Below are 17121 nucleotides of genomic sequence, written 5' to 3' on the forward strand. Positions count from 1 at the left end.
GATTAAGGGAAGAAAGAAGAAAAGATGGATCTTTCTTACCTCGGTAGAGCAGAGGATCCGACCTCGCACGCACGGAAGACTTCGAACGGAAGAGGGAGAGGGAAGGCGATGGGAGCCAAAAAAATCCCAAGACCCGTTGAGCCGCCGCGGTCGCCGTCGACGGGGAGGCCGAAGTTGTCGACACGGGGGAGGAGAGGGCGAAGGCGAAGGTCCGGAGGAGAGGGCTTGGAAGACGAAGAGTCCGGACTCCGGAGGAGAGCTGGAGAGGAGAGGGGAGACACTCGAGAGGGATGCTGAAAGAGGGAATAGAGCTTGGGCGGCACCGACGCATAAACCCTAGGTCCTCACTCCTCAGTCCTCACCCTAACAACAGAGAAGTCTCAATTAAAAGATCCATCTGATTCTAAAGTCGCGGACGGTGGATGGGTGGAGCAGTGAAGCCAGTGCTGCAGTGGACGGCTGGTGGCCCTCGCATTGAGATTGGGCCGAGCGGGGAGTTGGGCCGAGGCAAAGAAAATGGGCTGAGGCGGGGAGTTGGGTCGGCCCTGGGCTTTGTGGATTGTGGCCCTTATCTTAGTTATTTATCAGCTCAATAGTTAAACGGGTTACACGGGTTAAACATCTAAAATCCGTATCCGACCCAATTAATAAACAGGTTAAATGGGTCGACCTGTTTACGACCCGAACCCGTTTAAGCCAAACCCAAACCTGTTTATGGTGGGTCGAACACGGGTTGGGTTGGCGGGTCGGGTCATATTTTGCCACCCCTAGGGTGAAGCCGTTCGACCCCAGGGCTTTGTACTCCACGAGGGTCCAAATGGCCCCCTGCACCTCAGTCTTTGACATTGCCCGAATCAAGTCTGCATTCTTCGCCATCCCAACTCTGACATCTAGCAAAGAAAATTAGGCGGACACCTCCGAGTTATTGTCCTCCGTCCACCTTGGACCTGAAAAGGTCAAATAGAACTTGCCTGACTCTGCTCTTCTCCTTCACTCTCTGCCTAGCCCTATCTCTCAAAGACTGGATCATGTTTCTATCTCCTGATGATGGTCGGGCAGTGGAAGAATTGAGTCATAATAAGAAAAAGGGTCACTGCCGACATATGCCTACCGACGCTAGATAGAAGCGTCGGTAATTTTGGCTCCAGCGCCAAAATTTGCTGACGCTTTTTAGTAGTGTCGGCAGGAATCAAACTAAGACGATGCTTATTAGCGTCGTCCAAGCAAATTATAAGGCGATGTTTCTAAGCGTCGTCGGAGGCCAATGGGAAAATTAGCTGACGACGCTTAAACACGTCGTCCAAATTCTATGGCCTAAACCATATATAAGACGACACTTATAAGCGTCGTCAGAAGCCAAAGATTCAAGATGACGCGTATAAGCATCGTCGGGAGCCAAAGGCTCACTGTTCTGGTTTCAACACTCTACTTTTCCATCTTTGGTGTTTTCTTTGGTTTTCTTACAAGTTGTAATGTACGACGCTTATAAGCTGCAGCTCATTTTCTTCTACAAAAAAAAAAAAGGAAAAAAATCAAACAACTCTCTACTGCACATTCTTAACCATTGGTTAAGGCTTAATATTGTGATTGTGGTGTGGTTAAGCTTGGGCTAGACGATGCTGAGAAGCGTCGTCGGAATCTAATGGTCCAAGATGACGCCCAGCTGCATCGTTGGAGGCCATGGGGGTGCGTCGTCGGAGGCCATGGGGGCGCGTCGTTGGAGGCCAAGTTTTGCTATAAAATGCCCCCAATCAATGGAAACCCTAGTGCGGGTCAGAGAGAGGAAAAGAGGAGGAGGGAGTGCGTATTATCGGCGGCCCCACGCTCTGTCGTCCGGACCCTGCTTGGCGTATGTCTCCGCTGCCCGGACCAGATCTGCCACCCTCTTCTCCGGCAACATCACCACGAGCACTGGCCCCACGCTCCGTTGATCTCTGGCCGCCAAGGGAGCTTCAGGTGGTTCTTCGGTAGCTACATACACGAGAGCGAGAAGATGCTAGGGCGAGAAGCGGCCGCCGCCGACGCGAGAGCGAGAAGAGGAAAGGCGGAGGTTGGAGATGATGAGGTTGCGATTGGGGTTAGGGGGTATGTTGTAATTTGTTGTAATATTTCTGTTTATCCTGTGTTATTCCTATTGTAATTTGTAAATATGTTGTAATATGCTTTCTACTGTAATTTGTAAAACAAACATCATATAAATTGTTCTTTTTGTGTTATTCTTTGTCTTTTTTTTTTTAAAAAAACTTGCTGGGGTTATCTATCTTATGGTATTGGAAGAAGAAGAATCAAAAGGAACTCTCTCTAGCTAATCTCTCTCTCTCTCTAGCTAATCAAAAGAAGAATCAAAAGGGTTATCCTGGTATTGGAATGGAGAAGGAAATCGAAAATTGGCTCTGTTAATATCTCTCTCCGACTAGATCTAGATTTTTTTTTGCCTCCAAAAAAATTAATTTGGCCTTTTAATTATTTTTTTTAAAAATAATAATTCTAATAATGTTTTAAAACGTCGTTAGAATAAGTATTGTCGATGCTTTAAAGCACCAGCAAAGGTCCCATTATAATTGCCGATGCTTTTCAAAAGCGTCGGCAAAAATAATTTTCATTCTCACCTAGCTGATGCTTTTGTGACGCTTTTGAAAGCGTCAGCGTCAGAATAAGTATCGGTAGAGGCTCTAAAAAGTGCTAGGAAAGGTAAATTTTTTTGTGATGAGTATTTCTGTTCTGTTTCCTGATACATTGGACTCTGTATGGCATCTCTTGATGATGGTCGTTTGGTGAGCTCCAACTTGCGAGAAACTCCATGCATAGCATCTCCTTGCACCGACGATCTCCTAGGCCCTCTCTGTATGGCATTTTCTCTCATCGGCGTCTCTTAGGCCCGAATAATATTTTAAGATTGAAGTTACGAAAGCCACAACTTTTCGAAGCAGTGAAAAGGGCTGCAATAATTGGAGTTAGAAGTTGTAGGGATCAAAATAGATAATGATCAGAAGCTCGGCACATGGCAACCTAATAGATGGGGAAGCACTGTATCCAATATGCTGACGCAGCATTGTCAATCTTCTCTCATATTGTAGTGCGCCCTGAACGTTGTTGCACGACGAATACCGAGTGCGATCTCTCCTTCGCGAGTACTTCTTGGTCTCAAAAGGAAACCGAGGGCGTCTCTCCTTCCCTCCATTCTCCTTCATCTTGGCCACGTTTGAAAGCGATCGATTCGAGGGCGATCGCTCCTCCCAAGGTCCCCGCCTTCGACCAAACCGACATCAATTGGGACAAGTAAGGATCGTTCTCTCTTTCGTTTTTTTTTCTCTCGGTAATCGTTGATCCTTGATTCGTTTCCTTGGATCGTTTCTTTTGATTACGTGCTTAATTTATCATCATTGTTTGTTTTCATTCTTCCCCCTTTTATATCTCTTCTTGCACCGTATTCTTCATCGTGTTTTAGCGTATATCAAGATTTTAATTGGTTTGATGGATTTTTCAGAGCAATACATTTTCCACGTTGGTCCTTTGTGTCCCTTTTTTTTCCTTGTACGGTAATTTTTATCTTATTTTGCACGTAACGATGATTTCAGTGGTTTCTTTTCTTTTTCTTTCTTTTTTTTATTTTATGAAAAGTGGGTTTCTTTTCTTTCTTCTCTTTATAGACTTATCATATGATATTTTCTCTGATATCAGTTCACTCATCCGATAGAGTTCTCATTAATTTTTTTCTTGATGAAAGTTCTCATTAACATGTTTTTGTAGTTCAGCTTTCCTGTTATGTCTGAAAATATTGGCTTCTTATTTTCCAGATTGCTTCTGTTTGCGATCATGCCGATGTTGGTTGAGTTCCATCATAAGATCAGATTTTGTTTTTTCTTTTTGAATATTAGATATTATGTAGTGTAGCTTATAAGAAGTTGCTGCGTGTTGATTCTTAGAAGTTGCTACTTCTGTTGGATTTCGTTGGTGATGATTTTTCCCAATTTAGTTATTGCTTGATGCATTCATATGTTGTTTAAGACTAGTCTTTCATCAATTCTTTTTCTTCTTTTCTTTCATTAATTCCTTTTTTCTTCTTTTCATTGAGTAAATAGTATCCTGCATTTCTGTTGGTTTAATGTTATGTGCTATTGGTATCTTGTTCATTGATTCGTTTTTGCTGTTTCTTCGCATCTATGAACCGGTAGACCACCTTTTGCTCTTGCTTTTTAAACACAGGTGATGAAGAATATATTGCAGAAGAACTAAAGAAATGAATGTTTTTTTGTCAGGATAGTATATTGTACGGCAAAATCATAACTTTGCTGGAGGATCAAGTGCAGAGAACCTGTGCCCATAAGTAGAAATAGTTGTTTAACTGCAAAGAAGACTAGCAATTTCACTCCTTAAGTGCTGCTGCAGCCTTCAAAAATATCTAACTAGCTGTTTTCTAATCACTAGGTTCAGCTCGTGAAACATATAGGTCTAAGTAGATATTTCATCATAATAAGCTTCCACAGATCCTTCTGCATGCCTGCCTTTCCATTGATTTTGTCTTTTGGACATCGCTGATCATTGCAACTATTTTGTTAGTCCAAAACACTTTCTTTAGATGCATTCTTTCCAAGCTATTCTTTTCCAATCATTTGAAGCAAATTAACCTTGATCCTTTTTTGGTCATCTTTATCATGCTTATCTCATATTTGTTGTTGTTGCTTTGTCCATAGCCTATGATCTCTCTCTCACTCACTCATACCCATACAATATACCTCCCTTTTCTTACCAATTTGTTTCAAAGTAGTAAAGTAGCATGACTACGTATAGGTTCTTTACAGTTTGTCTTAAATGAAATCCTACTTTTCATCCAGTGCAATGTCTTTCTGAACCCAAGTCTTCTTTTCTAGCCAAAGCAAAGAAGTGAAACCAATGACGGCTCATTATAACTTCTGTAGTCTGTTTCAATTCATGAGGATAATAAGTAATACAGTTAATATGTCCATTTATGACATAAATCACTACTTGCTTATACATCTTCCTTACATTGTCTTAACTCATATCTAAACAAATATGCATTTTCTAGAATAATTAACTGTGAGCTTTTCCTTTACCTAAACCACGCAACAGATTTTTATCTGCTTTGCAATCTTTTCTTACCAATTGTTTAAGAACGGAACTTTGGCCCCAAAGCTATTTGTTTTGGTACTTATTCAAGTTGGCCAAGCATGTTCAATTGGTGGGTTGAGTCACGAAGGACCACTTTGTAAGGCTTCTACTTGAGTTTTGACTAACTTGGTAAAATTTTGAACCATTTCATTTAATGAATCCAAAATCTACCAGTTGGTTTTCATCACAAGCACATGCTCCAAAAATCTAGTAATAGAGACATGACATACATAACATACACATGCATACATGCAAGCACACATACATATACATTAAATATTATACTTACATATGTACACACATGTGTTTGTGATTTTTTGATGCTTATTCAAAAAAATAGAATTATAAATGCCAACAAATAAATTAGTGATAGCTGTGAGATTGCAAGTTAATCTATTTGCTAGGCACACTTAAAGTTACTTACGATATGTTGAGATACATAAATTGATAACGAACCATGATATATTTATATTTAAAGCATAATGATTTTTCACTTAAAAGTGTTCATATAATTATGATAGTTTCATATTAAAATCACATCGACATTTTGCTTAAAATTTTCATGTAATCTTGATATGTTATACTAAGAACATAGGGACACTACGCTTGAAGTGTCAACAATAATTGGACGCTTCACCTAAACTCTGAGTCCCCTGCATGGCACTCCTAAAGAAAAAAAAAGTGCCAAGTGTTGAACACTTTTTGTTGTTGTTAGCAGGACACTTCAAAGTGGAGTGTTCAGGTGCAGCGTTTCATGTTGTGTGATGTCCATATGTCCAGAAGTGTCAGCACTTCCAGACAGCTTAAAAATGGAGTGGGTAGGTAACATAAATTTACATATACACACACACATAGACATATAAAATATGTTGGATTTATGAACAGCTCCTTTGCTATTCATTGTATTTGAAGGACTATTAAAAAAGAAAAATCCAAGGTAGTATAATTTTGAAGATAGAGAATATTTGATGATCGTGTGCCATGTGGTTGTCTACTTTATTGAATATTACTTCTTGTGTCCTGGTCAGGGGCTATAAGCTAACTGTCTAATGCTGTGCATTTTTGTTAACAAGTGAGGCTCTTGTGTTGGAATAGGATTTTGAATGAACAATTAGAAAGGTGGTTTTTGATATGGAAGGAAATAGCTTTGAGGTCTAGATGGTATTTCTTTTTACATCTCTTTCATATTATCAGACTTTAGGTTTTCTAGACCAAGAGCTGCTGCAAGAGTTGAATTTGGGTGGGACGATGGGAGCATGGAACTGTGCTCTCAAAAAGATTCATGCATGGAAATGCCTAAGCGCCATCTTTATGAACAAACATTTGTTCTTGTAAAATGATAGAAAGCTACCCATTCGATCCTGAGGTTTTTTGAAATGATTTTTAAAGGAATAAACATGTTGCCTTCTTTCTGCTTTGTTAAGAGTGCTGTCCTTCAGTTTCATGAGCTTGCTATTTGTGACCAATGAGGCAGATATGCCTTTTGACAATGTCATCCATGATGTTGCCTTTATCTTGCCTAAAGATGCTTAGGCAAAGAATCTTTCACCAACTCACAATGAATTGATAATTATACGTGAAATAGGTTTCTCGAACATTCTCCAACCATGGCACATCATACTTGGCTTAAAATGGAAAACCATTTGTGGTTAAGATTAACCTCATGCATGTAAATTGCATACTCTTTTTTTGTGTAAAAAATAAATTGTATACGTTAGCTGCCTAGTGTTGACTTCATGACTTGATTATATATTGAGGTTATCCCCATGTCCATGTTGTTCAATTTTGTATTGCTTTCGTGGTTTCTTTCTTCTGTTAATTGTAATATCTAGCAAATTTGTTGCTTATAAACTGCTACTGGTGTAAAACTTCATTTCTTGAGTTAATCAGATCACTCTTAGTCACACTCTTCTCTTTCATGCTACTTGTTTACTTTTATATTTGTTTTCAAAAGATTGTTGTCTCTTATTACCTGTCAACCTTTTAAATATGTGATTTGTTTCAGCCAAAAGCTCTATAAATTGGTGAAGGATATAATGAATGCTGTTTCATTGCTCAGTTCCTCCCTGATTATTTTCTTCTTTGCTTCTCGATGTGCATACTGTTGTCTTAGTTGTTCACTTATTCTTGAAGACAATCAGGAATGTTCTTCGGTGCTCTACTTGTTACTTTTATTATTGTGTTTTGCATATTCTGTTGTGCTGCCACCAATAATGAATCCTCACAAAACTAAACTACCATGTAAGTACTCATACAGCTTGTGCTATTTATTCAAAGGCCTTCCATCATAACTAGTATATAACTGAAATTAATGTGTATGTTTCTAAAAACTGTTTTTGTGCAACATTTGTTCTTAAACCAAGTCCATACACTTACTTATTCTATCCAATCCTGCAGGCTTGACAAAACCAAGTTGTACGCTGGCCTCTTTAGTGGTGTTATAGTGGCCCTGTATCCAGCCCAAGGTATGCGGTACTGACCGAACCAACGTACCGGTGGAAACCGGTACTGGTACCGAACCGGTTCGAAAAAAAAAGAAAACACGCGGACGCTGTGTTATGCCACAGAGTGGTATTAAAAGCCCACGCGGGCTGCCCCGCATGGCGAGCCTGCACGCTACGCATGGACACGTGGTGCGGCTCGTTGTCTCGCATGGGGAACCACGCGCCGTGCGTGGGCACATAGTTTGCACCGCGTGGAACGCACGTGGGCGCGAGTCGAAAATGCGTTTCCCCACTCGCGCCCGCGCCCCGCGCGCGAGCGCTGCCTCGGCCTTTCCTTTTTTTTCTTCTTTTTTTCCTTCTCCTCTTCTTCTTTCCTTTGTCTTTTCTTTCCCTCTCTCCTCCTCTTTTCTCCTCTCTTTCCCCCTTCTCCCGCGAGCAAGGGAGATCTTCCCCGCGAAGTAGTCTTCTTCCCCGCGAGGTACTCAGGTAGAAGAAAGAGGCCCGATAGTCTTCTTCCCCGCAAGAGAGGTCTTCTTCCTCCCTTTGACAGGTAGTCTTCTCCTTTTTCTCTTCTTTTTTATCTTCTTCCTCTTCTTTCTTCCTCTTCTTTCCTCTTCTTCTTCTTCTTTCCTGCGAGTATCGGTTCAAACTGCGAGTACCAGTGCAAACTGGTGTGGTTGACACCGGTACGAGTAAGGAACCACTCGGTTCCGACCCCTTTGGCGTCAGAACTGAATTCTATAGTTGTATCGTACCGATGCCGGCTGGTACCGGTACGGTACAAGCTGAACCGGTCGGTTCCGACTCGTTCAGCAGACCTTGATCCAACCTCTGTCATAAAGACCAAGATACAGGTTTCTTCAAAAAAATGTTGCACAGAATAATGCATTTGCACAAAAATATTCTAAAGGTCGATGGTATCCCAGGCTTATATAGTGGATTCGGCACAGTTATCATTGGCACTGTTCCTGTCAGCATTATTTTCCCTACTTCTTTGGAAACAACAAAAGTAGCTTCGCTCAAGCTGGTGGTCGAACCATTTAAGCTCTCTGAACCAGTACAGGCTGCCATAGCGAATGGAATTGCAGGCATGGCAGCTTCTCGTTGCGGCCCAGGCTGTATTTGTTCCTATTGATGTGGTATGAGGTTTTTTTTTTGGCTTTTACAGTTATAACTTTTAGTTTCTTTTTCAAAGTGTTGAAGTCAAGCAAATCTTTCTGCTTCTCTATTAAGAAACATAACAAGGAACCTGAAAACCGTAGTCATGTATTTCAACTTGAAAACTGATCTCATTGAATACTATTGTTAGTCTAGTATCAGAATCGGTTTCTTAGATTCTGTTATCTACAAATTCGTGTACATCATGATCTGCCTCTTGCAGTGCATGGTAAGTTGTAAATGTGCTGAATATCATAGTTTTGTTTTTTTTCGAGAAAGTAGGACGGGTGAAAGCCCCACCTAATATAAGTGTGCTGATTCATAATTTTGGTTATAGAGTACAAGTAGGTATATAGATGCTGAATTGCTTTACAACACGGTAAGTCTGTAACAGTGTAACCATAGCCTGCAATCCCAACTTTATGATGTACTAATATTCCACTAGCCCATTTTAACCAAGATGCATCCTCTATAACAGCTGCCCTTGATTTCTGGGATTAATGTACAGAATACTCAGTGCCTGGACATTGCTTTGTATTTGGAGAACTTTCCTATCACGCACAATGAGAAGAATTTATGCTTACTTCTTTATTTTACCATGAGTTATTTTTATCTGATAAATGCAAATTATGCCCATAGTAATGAAAAAATCTCTTTTCCTCCTTTATCATCTTTGGACAATATATGAATATTTATGTGGTTTAATTCTTTCTTAGAGTGTGTTTCTTTGTGATTTTCATCAGTTATTCTTCTGTACATTTATTTTCAATTGTTAGTGTCTTTTGAAATGGGAGCAACATTTGAAATAATTTCTTCTTTTGAAATGGAGGATTTTGCAAATATAGATTTGTTTCTTATCAAAATGCTTATCTTTTGTAAAACATGTATGAATATTATTGCACGAGAATTTTTGAACACTCATTCCAGTACATTTCATTTAATTAAAATTGTAAGATAATTATATTGCCTACATTCTCTTACATTTAATATTTTCCTATAAATTTTGGTTATTGTTGGGAGAAAATAAATCACCCCAAAGCATGTGAGCACATCGCCAGCACGTGATCAGAGGCGCCTGACCTGAAGTCGCCCGACCTGGAGGCGCCCGACTTGAAGGCGCCCGACCTGAAGACGCTCCGGCTCCAGAGGCGCTCGACCTCGAGACTCCCAACCTGGCGCCCGACCAAGTGCTCGACCTCGAGACTCCCAACCTGGCGCCCGACCAAGCGCTCGACCTCGAGACGTCCGACTCGGGCACCCGACCTCAACATTCTCGACCTCGGAAGCCCGGCCTTACCATCCACTCGCCGCAGTCACATCCTTCTGCAGCTCGACCAGGGACCATGCCCTGCTACCGCTGTCAACAATCAATGCGCATGGCCTCTGCTGATCTCCGGCTCACTCAACAATTAATGCGCATGCTATCTACGGATCTCAAGCCCTTCACGACAAACAGCTGACCCGCTCGGCCACGTCCGATCAGCCACGACGACTCATTGGCTCCGACCTGATCTCCTACGGCAATGCATTAATTCACATGATCGTGCATTAATTCATACGACATGCTCAATCATGACGGTAACCCGTTCGCCCCGTCACATCACAGGTAATCCTGTACCACTCTATAAAAGGGGAACCCCTCCATCTTAGAGGGGGTTGGACTCTGAAACTCCGGAGACATTTTTCCTCTCCCCCCATACATTTGCCCCCCTCTGACTTAGGCATCGGAGGGCCGACGCCGGAAACCCCGGCCACCGGCTTTTTGCAGGTCTCCCGGAGGACGCCGCCCGTCGATGGATTGCCACCCGCCATCTCACGCAGGAGCTCCTCCTTCTCAGCCGACGGCCGCTCCCGGGTCCAATTTCCAGCAACAGTTATAGTTCTTTTTTCATAAATCTGACCCAAATGGTTAAGACAATGCTTACACCAATTTCGGGCACCTATTTTCTTGTTATGTAATTTCTCTTTTTGGGCGCAATACATATTTTCTTCCATATAAAGAAATATTGCTGTCCATGGCTATAACCATATTCAGGAAGTGTCATCCCTATTCTTGCACATACGTAGGTACATACATGATTAAACTAATGAATGTTTTTATTGTTCTTTGAGTCCAGAAGATGCTGTTCTGTAATAATATTCATACTTCCTAACATCAATCACTACCTAACCATGTATTGCATGCATACTGGATGAGATTTGTTTTGAGGAAGTGGAGCAGCAGATCTGTACTTTGTAAACTTTTCCTTCAGAATCTCTGGTCTATACTTAATGTGTATACAGGTTCTGATATTTTTTCACTTTACTTTAGCTAAAATCAAAGCACTTTTTGAAAAGGAACTTTAGCTAAGATCGAAGTATGAGACATTTCTGCAACTATGTTTGTCGCATAGTTGGGAAGTGATTCAATTACATCTCCTCATAACAATCCAGCTGCTTGAACAGTAAATTGAGCCAATTTAGGTGATCCTGACTAGGTTTATACATAGCTAATTGATACAGGCCCTGTTTCTTTAATATATTTTCAGTAGATGTTCCTCTGGAAATGTCAATTTAATGATGAGATGATGTTGCAAGAGAGATTTATAGAGTTAATGTAATCAGATATCTGCTAACTGTTGCAAATCCATTGGGTGTATAACATGCTCTGCTGGGCTAATAATATTACATTAAAGCACAATTTAGTATCCAAGTATATTTGTGATCAATGTGGACTGATGTTAGGTTAGCCAAAGGTTGATGGTGTAAGGTGTTAAATGTATGCCCTAGAAGCCAATCTGGCTGACACATTGTTAATTCTAGGACATAATTTTGTACTTGAATTTTTTATTGAATAAATAAAAGACATCTTTTTCATTCATATTGTTTATGTGTCTATGAATCGTCCAAGGAATTAATAAGATGATGATGCATATTCTCAAGAGTTGAGAATTTGAGCCATGTATCATTGGTGATTAATTTCTAAATGCTCCTGATCGATGGATCATCATGAGGACGGTGATCGATCCGATAAGATCAGTGCACGCATTGCTTTTCTTGTGGATGGACGAGACTCGAGTCCACAGTGTGGCGACACTGAAGTAATAGTGCAAATGCTTGTTAAAGAACAAGGGTACTGAGCATGACCAAGACAAGAAGTCACTTGGATGTCTATCCACTCATCAATGACTTGCTTGATGTTGCAGTAGTATGACTGGTCCTTTGACCTGCGGTGCTTCGGCTACTCACAGTGAGGTTATTGTAGTTTGACTGCACGTATACATGGTCTCTAGACATACGGGTCCATGCAGTGTAGATTGGCTGCAATAGGTTCACTGTAGGAGTAGGGTATGCACCTATATGGAATCTATCGACCTTGGTAAATAAGGAGAGATCCTATATGATTTATAAGACTGAGTTCGTAAGACCTCGGCCAGGGTAGTATATACAGTGGATAAAGAGTTTTCTACTCTCGAACTTAAGTCGAATAAATCTTGACATATGACAGACGATGAGGTTTGACGAGTTGTCCATGACCTCCATCCTGTAGGGATCTATGATAGAAGGACTGTATCATACGATAACTGCACCTAGAGGTTCATCATTCCATTCTACTGGATAGCCACTACATGCTGCTAGGTGTCACTGGTGGATGGTGAGACTCACAGGGAATATCTTGATGATCAATAAACCTTGATGAGTTGAGTTGGAACTGTTCCAACCCATTGAAAGAAGTTTTTAATGATATTGTGATAGAGATCGCAATATATCTTATTACCAGTCAGAATAGAACCTATGGGGTCACACACACTAGAGGTATTGACTGATCCGATGGTTGAAATGTGATTATGAATCACGAGTAATCAATTCAATTGATAATCAGTAGAAGAAGAAACAATAGGAATTAATTAATTGGACTTAAATATAAATCCTACTTAGAGTAGGATTTCTGGAGTCCTAATTGGAGTAGGACTGGGAGTCCTACTTGGAGTAGGACTGGGAGTCCTACTTGGAGTAGGATTGAGAGTCCTACTTGAAATAGGATTCCTACAATCCTAATTGAATTAGAATTTTGAATTCAATTTGGATTCCTACTTAGAATAGGATTCCTAGAAGTCCTAATTGGATTAGGACTTCGGATTCAAATTAGAGTCCTAATTGGATTAGGATTAAAATTAAATAAATCCTAATTGGATTAGGATTTCTTAAGTCCTAATTAATTATTAATCTAATGAATCAAGATGACTCCTAATTAGATTAGGATTGAAGGATTCAATTGAGTCATGATTCAATGAGTTCTAATTGGATTAGGGCTTAGCCACATTAGGGCATCCCAATCCTCCTTAGAGGAGGATTAGGGTTAACCATGAGGAAGGGGCGTGCGCCCCTCCCCTTTTTTCTCCTTGGTGCGGCAACACAAGAGGGGCTGGCGCCCCTCTTGAAAAATTTTCAAGGGAGCTCCTAACTTTAAGGAGCTCCACTTGCTTATTTAAGGGATCAAGGAGCAGCACCTAGGGCATTCAAGCCCTCTTGTTTTCAGCCGTGAGCCCCTCTCCCTTTCCTTTGGATCAGCCGCAAGCAAGGAGGAAGAACAAGGTGGTGTTGGCGGCCTCATCCTCTTCCCTTCCTTCATCCAACGCAAGGGGAAGAAAAAGGCTGCAAGGTGCTTTGATCTTTCTTCAAGTTTCATCCTTCTTCTTCCTCCTCCCAAGCACAATCAAGGGTTGATCAAAAGGGAGGAGATCAGCCATCAAAACCAATCTCTGCAAGGGAGCTAACATCCCAGGGAGATTGGAGTGTTTGGATTGGTCCTCTGCTTCGTGTGGATACCCGTAGAGGCCGGATGCGTGAACGGCTTCAAGCGAACCTTTATCCTAAACTATGAACTTCAGTTTGCGGTGATCATCTACCCGCACAAGGTGAATATCTAATCTTCATAATTAGTTAAAAAGTTTTTAATCCTAATCTATCTACGAACGGTTTTTGAATAATGTTCATGAGATGAACGTTGATCCCGCGCATGCCACTTCGGCTACATCTGAAATTTTTTTTAATTTTCTACGGCATGGGCGGGTTCCCAACAGTGGTATCAGAGCCTAGGCTTCGTAGTTTAAGATTAGGATTAATTAATAAAAGGCGTATAAGATCTGAAAATTGAAAGATTATGCATGCTGAAATTTCTCCCATGTCATAACGTAATCAATTATATTTCAGATCCGAAAATTATAATTGTTGCATGTGGTGATGATCATAGGATTCAAATCCTTTTGGTATTAAATGTAAAGACCTGAGATGTGATCTGTAATGTCATGTAATTTTTCAGATACTTGCATGCATCTTATTTAATATTTTGAGGGGCCTGCGTGCCTCCTAAAAGAGATGTAATTTATTATTATATATCTGTTTGTATTTCTGTGGTGTAATGTACGTCAACGATCAAGTCGAAGACAGTACATGAGATGAACGGCGATCTGAGCGGTTGATGGCGATTGGATCAAGAGTTGATCAGGGATCGAATCAAGGAGGCTCGGGACCAATTCAAGAGTTGAAGACCAGTTGATCGATTGACGTGCATGTGCTTGTAATATGACCTAATTAGAATCCATGATCATCACCTATTTAAATTCAATTTTTATTTATTGCTGCAATTATAACTGCCTGCGATGTGCCGTTTGCATGTGATGTGAATGTGAGCGGAGTAGATAAATTTACATATGATGCAATCTAGTAGACCAATCCCAATGAGACCTAAACTAAAACCTCCTCAATCAAGTTGAGAGTGAACCAACATGAGCAAGTCATATTAGATTAATTGATCTAATTGGTGTCTAGGAAAGCATGAAAGGTGGTTACTTAATTAGGACCCTACTCTCTGAGTAAGGGGAGCCTCCCACCTGCTTACTTGGCCAATTGTTCGATTACCTCTTATGAAGAGCTCAAGTTGCAAACACTAAGACATGATTAACTAATATTAAGTCCATAGGTCTTCCACCGTAGTAGAGCTATTAAGTATTTCTGGTGTTGACTTGTCTCGGCTGGACACAGTGGGCAAGTTGCATCGGAGGGCTGGACCTCTCTATAGACATGTGATGTTGTAGGGATAAAGATGGGGTTGGGCACCAATAACTGTTAGGTGAGGACCCAATGACAACTTTATTTCTATGGTTATACGGTGGGTCTGACTTAACTAAGAAATGGGACCAATAACTGTTAGGTGAGGTCTACATGACTTAGAGACCAAGTAGCACTGCAACATGCTTGAGAAGCATTGTATAAGAGTTATACACTCATCCATTTATGTGTCATCAATAACTGTTAGGTGAGGTGGCATATAAATCGGTGGGACCGCAGTACCCACTAGAAACCCTAGTCGTGTAGGATTTCCATTTTCCTACCAGGGGAGTGTGAGGAATTCGAAAAAATAGTGGAGGTATATTTGTTCTAAAAGATCCTAGAACAAATTAGGATCAAGTACAAAAATCTAACTAGAATCTTTACTCTCTACATATCACAATGTCAGCCTCAAACCTTTTGACCCGTATTCTTGAGACCAACCGACTGACCGGTACTAATTACAGAGACTGGCTTAGAAATCTCAAAATTATTTTAAGTTGCGAGAAAATAGGCTATGTGTTCGACAATGATATCCCCACATTACCAGCACGTCCGACCGCTGATCAGCGTGTGACGCATGAAAAGTGGACAGACGATGGCATTAGGGTCAAGTGCTACATCATAGCATCCATGTCCAATGAACTCCAATGCCAGAATGAGAATATGAAGACTGCTAGGGACATACTGGCAAACCTGCAAGAGTTATATGGTGAGCAGAGTCGCACAGCTCGTTTTGAAGTGTCCAAGAGACTCTTCAAGGCAAAGATGCGCGAAGGGCAGTCTGTCCATGATCACGGTCTGACTATGATCAAGGACTTAAAGGAGCTTGAGAAGCTCGGTATGAACATGCACAAGGAATTGCAGGTAGATCTGATCCTGCAATCCCTTCCTGATTCATTTGGACAGTTTATAGTAAACTACCACATAAATAAGATTGAATGCACTAAGACTGAACTATTAAACATGTTGGTAACTACTGAGGGAGTCTTGAAAGGTTCAAGGGGTAATGTTCTTGCTGCTGAGTTGACTTCTGGTTTCAAGAGAAAGTCTACTTGGAAGAAAAAGAAGCCTGCAAAAAAGCAGAAAAAAGACAAGAAGCCAAAAAAGAAAGTTCAAAAGAAAAAGGCTAATAACAAAGGAAAATATTTCCACTGCAATGTCGATGGCCACTGGAAGAGAAACTGTCCTTCATACCTCAAGAGCCTGAAGAACAAGAAGGCAGACACACCTTCAAAAGGTATGTTAGACTTGCTCGTATTTGAAACTAACCTTACGATTTTCTCTACTTCTAGTTGGGTTATAGATTCTGGTTCTAGTGCTCATTTGTGCACTACTATGCAGGGTCTAAAGAAAAGTAGAAGGCTGGTGGAAGGTGCAATAATCCTTCGGATTGGCAATAGGGCAAAAGTTGCTGCTGTGGCTGTGGGCACCTACCCTCTACGACTACCGTCTGGTTTTAGTTTATTACTTAAAAACTGTTATTATGTACCTGTTGCTAGCAGAAATTTGATTTCTGTTTCATATCAAGCACAGGAAGGTCATGTTTTTACATTTGACAAAGACTGCTGTTCTATTTATGTGAAGGCCCACATTGGGTTGGGCCGGTCTCTGAGTAAGGGCGGCCCAACACAGGAAAAAGGGGGAGGGAGTCTCCCGATCGGAGTAATCTCCCTCCCCTGTTTCAAAATTTTTCCTCCCCCTCTCGAATCCATCGGAAGGGAGGTTTAAGGGTGATAAAAACCCTACCAAATCGGGAAGATCTCCTCTCTCTCTTCACCTAGGGCATCAACCGAGGGCCCTTCCACAAAAAAAAAAAAGATTGGGTTTTACCTTGCCGCGGGAGGAATCGGAGCGGTCGCCGTCGATCCGGCCGGGAGGATCTCGCTGGAGGCAAGGTGAGTCGTCCCTCCTCCTTTCTCAATCTCTGGATCCTTGTTCCTCTTGAATCCGGCCAGCGAGCGTTGGATTTGGAGACAAGGAGTGGCCGCTTTGTTTCTCCTCCCATTCGGTGGCTCATCGCCGGGGGTGGCGCGTGGCCTGCTGTCGTCGGGCGGTGCATTGCCGACACCACGTTGGGGCCGTGGATCGCTGGGGTCATCGCCCACAGGGACTGCCGCGACCAAGCACGCCCACGGGGAGGAAATAGAAGGAAGGAGGGAGAGAGGGCGGGAGGAAAAGCCACTCGATGCTCTCTTCTTTCTTTGGCTTTCCCTTCTCTCTCTCTCTAGTTCATCTCTTTGTTGGGGTTTCTCTTCCAAAACTTAGATATGGAGAGATCATTGTTTTGATGGTTCTG

The sequence above is a fragment of the Phoenix dactylifera genome, chromosome 4 (genome assembly GCF_009389715.1).
Source record: "Phoenix dactylifera cultivar Barhee BC4 chromosome 4, palm_55x_up_171113_PBpolish2nd_filt_p, whole genome shotgun sequence".
NCBI lineage: Eukaryota > Viridiplantae > Streptophyta > Magnoliopsida > Arecales > Arecaceae > Phoenix > Phoenix dactylifera.